This window comes from Malaclemys terrapin, chromosome 4 (assembly GCF_027887155.1).
Source record: "Malaclemys terrapin pileata isolate rMalTer1 chromosome 4, rMalTer1.hap1, whole genome shotgun sequence".
Lineage (NCBI taxonomy): Eukaryota > Metazoa > Chordata > Testudines > Emydidae > Malaclemys > Malaclemys terrapin.
The window spans coordinates 35,499,559-35,509,100 of record NC_071508.1 but is presented as its reverse complement, the minus strand read 5'-3'; the positions used below and the strand labels follow the sequence as shown (position 1 = coordinate 35,509,100).

The 9,542-nt window shown below is 51.2% G+C and overlaps 1 long non-coding RNA gene across 1 annotated transcript; it reads left to right on the top strand.

Annotated features, from left to right (window-relative positions):
* The first annotated feature begins 337 nt into the window (after nt 1-337).
* Nucleotides 338-7,067, top strand: LOC128835995 (uncharacterized). The gene is made up of 2 exons (XR_008444725.1): nt 338-1,010; nt 4,652-7,067. It is a non-coding gene; the product is annotated as an uncharacterized LOC128835995 (long non-coding RNA).
* The last annotated feature ends 2,475 nt before the right edge of the window (nt 7,068-9,542 follow it).

Genomic DNA, 9,542 nt, shown 5'->3' with positions numbered 1-9,542 from the left:
ACTCACGCACGTGAACCCGAATGTTCTCTCAGTCCTCAAAGAGAGACCTCGAGACAGAGACTTGCTGAAGCAAAGCCACAGGAGTCTCTGAGCTTTCCCGGGCCACTCGCCTCTGTCCTTCCTGGCTGATGTCAGCATCTCTCTGTGAGGTCACCACCTTTGACCAATAGTCTGAGGTCCTGCAAAAGGCCTTTGTGATGCCACTGCCATGCCCCTCCCTTGCTGTGCTAATGTCCTGCCCCTGGCCAGGCACTTGGGAGCTTTGAGCTACTCCCTGTGGATCACCCCACTCAAGGAGTGTTCATTTTAGGAAGCAAGCGGACTGGACAGTGTTAGGCCCAAAAACCGAAAAACATGTTTATCTCGGCTTCTGCTTGTTATCCCAGTAAAGATGCTTATCTCAGTTCTCACTGTCGTTTCCCATGCATGAAGCTGCACGTATACAGGATGTATAGAAGATATATGGAAAAGGGGAGGGGGTTGGACGGACCCTGGGAAAGGAATGTGAAGGACGGGAAGCTAAACAGATGTATCCTGATTACTACTAGAACTGAATTTAAACAATGCATAGGTTAGCAGAATTTAGACACGCTAAGTTGTTTGTCTCTCTGTATAAAAGAAGCCCAGTTGTGCTTGTAAGGTGTGTTCCTCCCTCTGGCATGAGTCGAGGGGGACACCCGCTCAGCTGACTGATCAATAAAGAACTTGAAGCCGTCTTCTCGACTCCCGTGCCTCCTTGGGGTAATTGGGCAGCTCCAGGGGGAAACGAGCCCATTTGGCTAACAAATGGCGACTCCGCCGGGACTTCTCTCCCTGTAGAGGGCACTGACCGACGGCCGAGGGCGATTCCGAGGAGTGGCCACCTCGAGCTGTTGCTTTGCTCGGGCCTCGGATCGTCACAATCGGCCGGGGCGGCTGCGTCCTCTCTAAAGAGAACTCTGAAGGACACGGAAGCAAGACGGCTTCAGAAGGAGGGGAAGTCTGACTGCCGGACGCGGCCACTTCGGGCGGTAAGTGCGTTTACCTCCTGGGTTTGAGGAATAACGCCCCCGAGGTGTGGGTTGGACATGGTGGAAATCCCCTAGGCAGCCTGTATACGGGAAGGTATGTTAACATTATTGTAGCTTTGTAAATGTCTTGTTGTTGTGTTTTTGGTTAAAGGGTAAGCAAATAACGGCCAATGAGTAACGTAACTAACTCCACAAGTCCATGGGCCGTTTTTAACAATTACTGGGACTTGGAGCAACCTCAGGGATTACTCTTGTCTATAGGAAGAGTAATCTTGTTTCTCCTCTTAATGGTGTGTTGGAAACCGAGATTGTAACTGATTAAAGGATCTGTGTGAAAGATGAATGAGTGCTGCTGACAGGTCTGAGGCTTAAGCTGACTTCAGCCGCCCCAAGACTCCTGCGAGGGGAAACCCGATGACCAGGATATCTTGATTGCAAGGGGGGTCAGCCGAACCTCATGACCCAGCGGATATCTGAGTTAGAACTAGATCTATACCTCTTCCCCCTCTTGATATCTCTGTCTCGGAAAACTCTGGGTAAAGCATAATGGGGTCCGGACAAAGCACCTTCTCCTGGACACCCCTGGGATGTATGCTGCATAACTGGAAGGCGTTTAGATGCCAGGCTAATTATGGAATTGTATTATGTAAAGACAAGCTTGTAAAATTCTGTACTCTTGAATGGATGACATTCGGGGTGGAATGGCCCGAGGGAGGGACGCTCAAACCAGGGGTTGTACAAGCAGTACATAGCATTGTGACCTGGGATGGGCATTGGGACCAATATCCCTATATAGATATTTGGCAGGACCTTGTGGCCAATCATCCCCCATGGTTACAAAAATGTAGATCACAAACTATTAAAACTTTAATGGCCCGTGCCCCTGTTAGGAAACCCTGTTTCCCTGTTAAGAAATCTTGTCTGCGGGCTGTGATTCCCTCTGCCCCTGATCCTATGCCCCCTCCCCCTTTGTATCCCGGCCTCCTGGCTCCGGTATCCTCAATTGAAATCCCCACCCCCTCCTCTGAGGATAATGGCTCAACTGAAAGGGGTGAGCCAAGCGACCAGGACTTTTCCAAACGAGAGCCCCCTCCGATCTCTCTGAGCTCCCCGGTGTCTAACCACACCAGGAGCAAGGGTGGCCCGGTACTCCAAGGGCCCCTACAACAGAATTATTTGTGTCCACTGCAGGAAACTGTAGCCCCTGAGGGTAATCTCACTATGGTATATGTTCCCTTTACCACTAGTGATCTATATAATTGGAAGCAACAGAAGCCCCCGTTCTCGGAAGAAAGGGGCCCGTGTTTTAGCCATGGCCCAAAGGAAAGGATATGAAGAAAGGGGGGACAAAGTTAAGGGACGGCCAGGGCCACCGGGGAAGGGGCGGGGCCCCTGCCTGGGTCGAAATCAGTGCGCTATCTGTAGGAAAGAGGGGCACTGGAAGAATGAATGCCCCCGGTGACAGGCCATGGGAAAGGAACGTAAAGATAAAACCCCGTCCCTTCCCATCCTCTACAACAGTACAGGACGTTCAGGGGAGGAGTCTTCCCCATAGGGGGGCTGGGGGACCCAGCGGCCCCTCCTGACAGCACAAGCTGCCAGCCTGGATCCCACGGTAAATATTAAAGTGGAGTGCTGCCCAATTGAAGCCCTTATTGATACTGGGGCCACTCTTAGTTTGCTCCCCCTTAATAAGGCTCCCCGAGATAGAGCTCGGGGACGTGCCATAGTCCAGGGGATAGAGGGACAAACTATAGCTTTGGAAAAAAAACTTTGCCTCTCCTAGTAAAAATAGGGGACCGTCAAATTTCCCATCAGTTTGTTTGCAGTCCCTCCTGCCCCATAGCGCTGCTCGGATGAGATATCCTCACTAAATTACAGGCGGAGATCACATTCGATAACGGGACAATGGAAGTCAGAATCCCTAAGCAACAAGCCTCTAATTATCAGATGGCTCTCATAAATGCTAGAGATCACTCCCTGGAATGTAAGGGAAGTGATGGAAGCCACCTGCGGGGGAGGGGAGGGGGGGTAAATCCCAAGGTCTGGGCGGAGGAAGGAGGCGTGGCCCGAGCCAGGAATGCTACACCAGTGCATATTTCCCTTAAGGAGGGAAGCAGCCCAGTCCGAATTCAACAATACCCCCTTAAGCTAACCACTCGGATCGGGTTAAAACCCCTGATTCAAAAGTTTTTGCAGTGCAGGTGGTTAAAGGAAGACACGTCCCCATACAATACTCCAATAATGGGGGTGCCTAAGCCTAATGGGCAGTATCGGTTGGTCCAGGACCTAAGACAAATTAACAAGTTAATAGCAGAGACTGTTTGCCTTTGAGTGGGAGGATCCGGACACCCATTACAGGGCTCAATACCTTTGGACCGTTGTCCCACAAGGACTCACCTGTGCACCCGAGATTTTTGGCAGCCAGCTAAAAAGGGACCTGGCCCCATTCCTGGCTAACCATCCTGCATGTAACATAGTTCAGTACTGCGATGATCTGCTCTTGAGTACTGAACAGAGACAGTCTGCAAGGAGCAAACTGTAGAGCTCCTCAATCCCCTTGGGGTACAGGGATATAAAGTATCAAAGGAAAAAGCTCAGTTGGTTAAGCAGCAGGTCACCTTCCTTGGATACCACCTCTGCCAAGGGAGTCGCAGTTTGGGCAAAGAAAGAATCCAGGTTATACTTAACAGCCCTCAGCCCCGGAACCCCCGAGAACTAAGGGCATTTCTGGGACTGACTGGCTTCTGTCGACTCTGGATCCCTGACTATGGGGGAAAAGCCAGACCACTATATGAGTCTTTGACTAAAGAAGGTCTGCTCCACTGGAAATGGACCAGGGAAATGGAAAAAGCATTTCGAGAGCTTAAAGAAGCCTTGGTTCAGCCTCCCACTCTAGCCCTCCCAGATTCCCGGAAGCCATTCACCCTATACGTTCATGAAAGAGGAGGGGTGGCAGCTGGAGTCCTGTGCCAAAGGTCAGGACCAACCTGGCGACCCATTGGATACTATTCGAAGGTCTTGGACCCTGTCGCCAAGGGGTGGCCTGCCTGCTTATGGGCCGTTGCAGCAACCGCTCTCCTTGTACAGGAGGCTGAAAAGTTTACCCTGGGGGGGGACACTGAGGTTGTGGTTCCCCACGGGATGCCTCAAATACTGGGGACAGGCGCTGGGGAAAAGCATCTAAATCCCAGTTGACATACCAGATATGAGGTAGGGTCCTTGCTAGCCCCTAACTTAACCTCTAGGACAGTTAGCTCCCTCAACCTAGCTACCCTATTGCCTGACCCTTGGGTTTCCTATGAGACCAGCCCCACTCATGACTGTATTGAAGTCTTGCAACAGGTGTCCCAGGCACTCAGTATACAATGGAAGTTGCATACACCCTGGAGGCCGCAAAGCTCGGGACAGGTGGAAAGAATGAATAGAACTCTCAAGGATACCCTCACTAAACTATGCACACAGTCTAGTTTAAAGTGGCTTGATGCGTTACCACTCGCCCTTACCCGCATTCAAAGGGCCCCACGTAAGGGTCTTAAGCTTTCACCATTATCCCGGGGTTCCGGGAGGATGTAAACTGGGAAATGGGGAAGGACTCCTTATGGAAACAGGTCTCTGGGTTGCAATCTGTTTTGTTACAGCTGCATCGACGCAGTGCCTTTTCAGGCCCTTCCCTTGGACCAGCCCATGTACCCGTTCCAGATCGGTGATCAGGTCCTCGTCAAGAAGTGGAAGCGTGACCCCCTTACACCACGGTGGGACGGCCTGCACACTGTCTCGCTCATCAGCCAAGCTGCAGTCAAAGTTCTTGGGAGTGACAAATGGACACACCATACGCGGGTAAAGCGGTTTCTGAACCCTAACCCGGAGACTGAACTAGCGGAAGAGGACACCAGCCCTCTGCCCGCCCCGGCTCCGGATGCCCGGGGTGGCACAGGTGAAGACTCCACCTGGGAGTATCAGTACTTAGACGGACTAAAGGGACTGTTTAGAAAAAGATAATGAAATTATTGTTAATATTTTTGTTTATGTGCTTCCACCACTATTATGGTTGGGAAAATAGGTTTTTACAGCTGGGGGGAGACAATAGCAAAATCCATTAACCTCAGTAACTGTTGGGTATGCGGAGGCCCAGGGGAATTAAATGAATGGCCTTGGGTAGCCCAGCCGGTACAGCCCAAATGGTGGCTCAGCAATTTGAGTATAGTCCACAATGGAACGGGGGTTTGGACTGAGGATAGTAGCCCCTGGCGACTGTATTCTTCTGGAATGGGTATTCTCTGCCTTAATCGGACAAGGCGGGAGGGAGTGTACTTGGAAGAAAGCAAGTGTGATTGGACTCTATCCCCAGGGTTTGATTGCTGGGACCCTTATTGTCATCTGTATGACTGCTCTAAATATCAGGGGCAATGGAACCAGACCCATGTGAGGCTCACCAATAATAGTTGGGTGCAATGCTCCAAACAATACTACCTTACGGCCGAAGGTTGCAGGGCGGTAGGACAGGATGGGTTCTTTGACGCCCTATTCACGAGTTGCCAGCTAGACAATACCACTAGCAAGGACCACGTGGTACGGTGGTTTCAAATGGGCATGGCAAAATCAGAATGGAACTCGAGTATGGGGTTTTAAACAATTCTGGTCTAGCACCAATCAGCCAAAATGGGGCTGCGATTGTGTCTGGAAAGCAGGAGCTGGGGCGTGGAGATGTGATTATTGCAGTTCAGCTGATGGAATGGTGGGGGGGACCTTTAGGCCAGGTAATCCTTTATATTTTGACCATCTAGAGGACAATGAGAATGAGGAAACCTGGGATGGCCCCTTTGCTAATGGAACCTGGGCTCTAAAGGGCCATTATTGGATCTGCGGGTCCTATGCCTACTGAAGATTGCCTCCAAATTGGTCTGGGATATGTTATGTTGGATATATAAGACCCTTGTTCTTTCTATTACCCCAGATGCAGGGAAATAAATTGGGAATTAAGGTTTAATTAGAGAAAGGTGGTTCGTGGATTCCACCCTGACCGCCGGAAGCTCCCAAACATGGGGGGCTCAGGAGTGGCCCCCTGAGAGAATTATAAAACATTATGGTCCAGCTACATGGAATCCTAATGAGTGGATCTCAGGGGCAAGGGAGCCCATTTACAACTTGAATCGGATAATTAGGCTGCAAGCCATCTTAGAAATAATAACTAATCAGACGGCTGCAGCTCTTGATCTTTTGGCCGATCAGTCCACTCAGATGAGGAATGTGCTCTACCAGCACCATCTAGTTCTTGATTATTTGCTGGCAGAAGAAGGGGGAATCTGTGCAAAATTAAACTAATCTAATTGCTGTTTACAAATAGATGATAATGGAAAGGCGGTAAAACAGCTAACAAAAGAAATGAGGAAGCTAGCCCATGTCCCGGTCCAAACATGGGGTGAGTAGAATATGGACTGGTTCACGTCCTGGTTACCGCAACTGGGATGGCTCCGAGAAGGCCTTCTTCTCTTTGTACTCTTTATTACAACCCTATTAACCCTAGCTTGCTTAGCTCCCTGTGTAGTTGCATTAGTCTGACGAATGGCTAATCAAATTATACACCAACAAATGATGGCCCTATACCAGCCGGTGAAGGCTGAGGAGTGGGGGCCATAAGGCTCTCAAAATGCTTTTTAGGGGGGAATCTTGTTAGGCCCAAAAACCGAAAAACATGTTTATCTCGGCTTCTGCTTGTTATCCCAGTAAAGATGCTTATCTCAGTTCTCACTGTCGTTTCCCATGCATGAAGCTGCACGTATACAGGATGTATAGAAGATATATGGAAAAGGGGAGGGGGTTGGACGGACCCTGGGAAAGGAATGTGAAGGACGGGAAGCTAAACAGATGTATCCTGATTACTACTAGAACTGAATTTAAACAATGCATAGGTTAGCAGAATTTAGACACGCTAAGTTGTTTGTCTCTCTGTATAAAAGAAGCCCAGTTGTGCTTGTAAGGTGTGTTCCTCCCTCTGGCATGAGTCGAGGGGGACACCCGCTCAGCTGACTGATCAATAAAGAACTTGAAGCCGTCTTCTCGACTCCCGTGCCTCCTTGGGGTAATTGGGCAGCTCCAGGGGGAAACGAGCCCATTTGGCTAACAACAGTAAACCCTCAGACGCTGTTCCCAATGCTACACTCAGTTTTTCAGAAATTAGTAGACTTGATGGCCAGAAGAAACCATTAGAGCATCTAATCTGACCCCCTGCATGTCACAGGCCTCCTGTATGACACCATAGCTACTTTGGGGGCAAAAACATTCCAGAAAGGCATCTAGTCTTCATTAAATGATAGCAAGAGAGGGCGAATCCACCACTTTCCTTGGTAGCTTGTTCCTGTGGTGAATTATTCTCGCTGTTGAATATTTGTGCTTTATTTGTAATATGAATTTGTCTCTTTTCACCTTCCAGCCACACTGGGTCTTGTTCTGCCTTTCTCTGCTCGATTAAAGAGCCCTTTAATACCCAATCTTTTCTCTCCATTAAGGCACTTCAACACTTCAATGAAGTCACCTTTCAATCTTCTTTTGATAAGCTAAACAGGTTGAGCTCTTTCAACCGTTCACTAGAAGGCATTTTTCTCCAGCCCTCAGAACATTTGGTGGCTCTTTGCTGTCCCAGCTCCAATTTCACAACATCTTTTTCAAAGGAGGACACCAAAACTGGATGCAGTATTCCAATATCAGTCTCACTGATGCCGTGTCACCTCCTGTGACGCTATTGACATAATCTGTAACTGTATAGATCACCGTTGTGACCACTGTTATATATTTGCAGCCAACATTGTATAAAGGTTGTTGTGGAAGGGGTCTATGGAGAGGTTCTGATTGGCTGATTATAATTATGCTATCCGTATATGTGTATCAGTTTTGTAGTTGACGTTATGAATATTGGCTCTATACTGTCTGTATTTTGAACTTGTGCTATGCTTCCGGGGAACACCCCAGACAAGTTTGTGTTAGTTCTGCCTAGCCTGCTTGATGGCCCACTGAGAACCATGACCTATACAATTGATCCATTGAGAGAAGGTAGATACACCTTGTGACTCAGCAAGGGATGCAGGGACCTGCCTATGGACTGAACTCTAAGGTTTTTCTATGCCACATGCTGAATAGAGTGTCCTTGGGACAAAGAAAGCAAAGACCACACGGCAAGAGACTATAAAAGGCTGATGCCTCGTCTCCATCTTGCCTTCAATCCTGCTTCATACTTCTGCAGGGACTTTGCTATAAAAGGAAGCTCTATACAAAGGACTGAATGACCCATCGCAGCTGTGGATGTACTTGATTTGAACCTGCAGTTTATTCTATCACTGCTACAAACCTGAACCAAGAACTTTGCCATTATTGTATGCAGGGCTGGCTTTAGGAAATGCGGGGCCCAATTTGAACATGTTAGGCGGGGCCCCGAAAGGGATGACTAAAAAAAAAAAAAACACGTAAAAAACGTCCTTTTATTTCTTCCATGTATTATTTACTTTCCATAACTATATAAATAAAATAAAAATTGTATATTACATACATTGCTAGCTGGAGGCAGGGCAGGGGCTGACTGGAGGTAGGGTCTGCCTGGAGGCAGGGCAAGGGGTGTGGGCCTGGCTGCGGGCAGGGCAGGGGGTGCGGCGCTGGAGGCAGGGCAGGGGGTGCAGCAGGGGCTGGCTGCAGACAGGGGGTGCAGGGCTGGTACAGGCAGGGGGTGCAGCAGGGGCTGGCTGGAGACAGGGGCTGGCTACAGGCAGGGCAGGGGATGCAGGGCTGGTGCGGGCAGGGGGTGCAGCAACGGCTGGCTGCAGGCAGGGGGTGCGGGGCTGGCTGCAGGCAGGGGCTGGCTGGGGCAGGGGGCGCGGGGCTGGAGGCAGGGCAGGGGGTGCAGCAGGGGCTGGCTGCAGGCAGGGAGTGCGGGGCTGGCTGGAGACAGGGGCTGGCTGCAGGCAGGGTAGGGGGTGTGGGCCTGGTGTGGGCAGGGGGTGCAGCAGGGGCTGGCTGCAGGCAGGGAGTGCGGGGCTGGCTGCAGGCAGGGGCTGGCTGGAGACGGGCTGGTGGGGGCAGGGGATGCGGGGCTGGTGCGGGCAGGGGATGCAGCAGGGGCTGGCTGCAGGCAGGAGGTGCAGGGCTGGTGCAGGCCGGGGGTGCAGCAGGGGCTGGCTGGAGACAGGGGCTGGCTGTAGGCAGGGCAGGGGCTGCGGGGCTGGTGCGGGCAGGGGGTGCAGCAGGGGCTGGCTGCAGGCAGGGGCTGGCTGGAGACGGGCTGGTGGGGGCAGGGGGTGCGGGGCTGGAGGCAGGCAGGAGCTGGTGCGGGCAGGGGATGCGGGGCTGGAGGCAGGTTAGGGGGTGCAGCAGGGGCTGGCTGCAGGTAGGGCAGGGGCCCCCCTGCTTCTACCACCTTGGCCCTTTAAATAGCTGCCGGAGCCCTGGGGAAGCTGCGGGGCTCTCGTGGCTATTTAGAGGACCGAGGCAGCAGAGGTAGCTGGAGACCCAGCACTTTAAATAGCCCCCGGAGCCCCCTGCTAC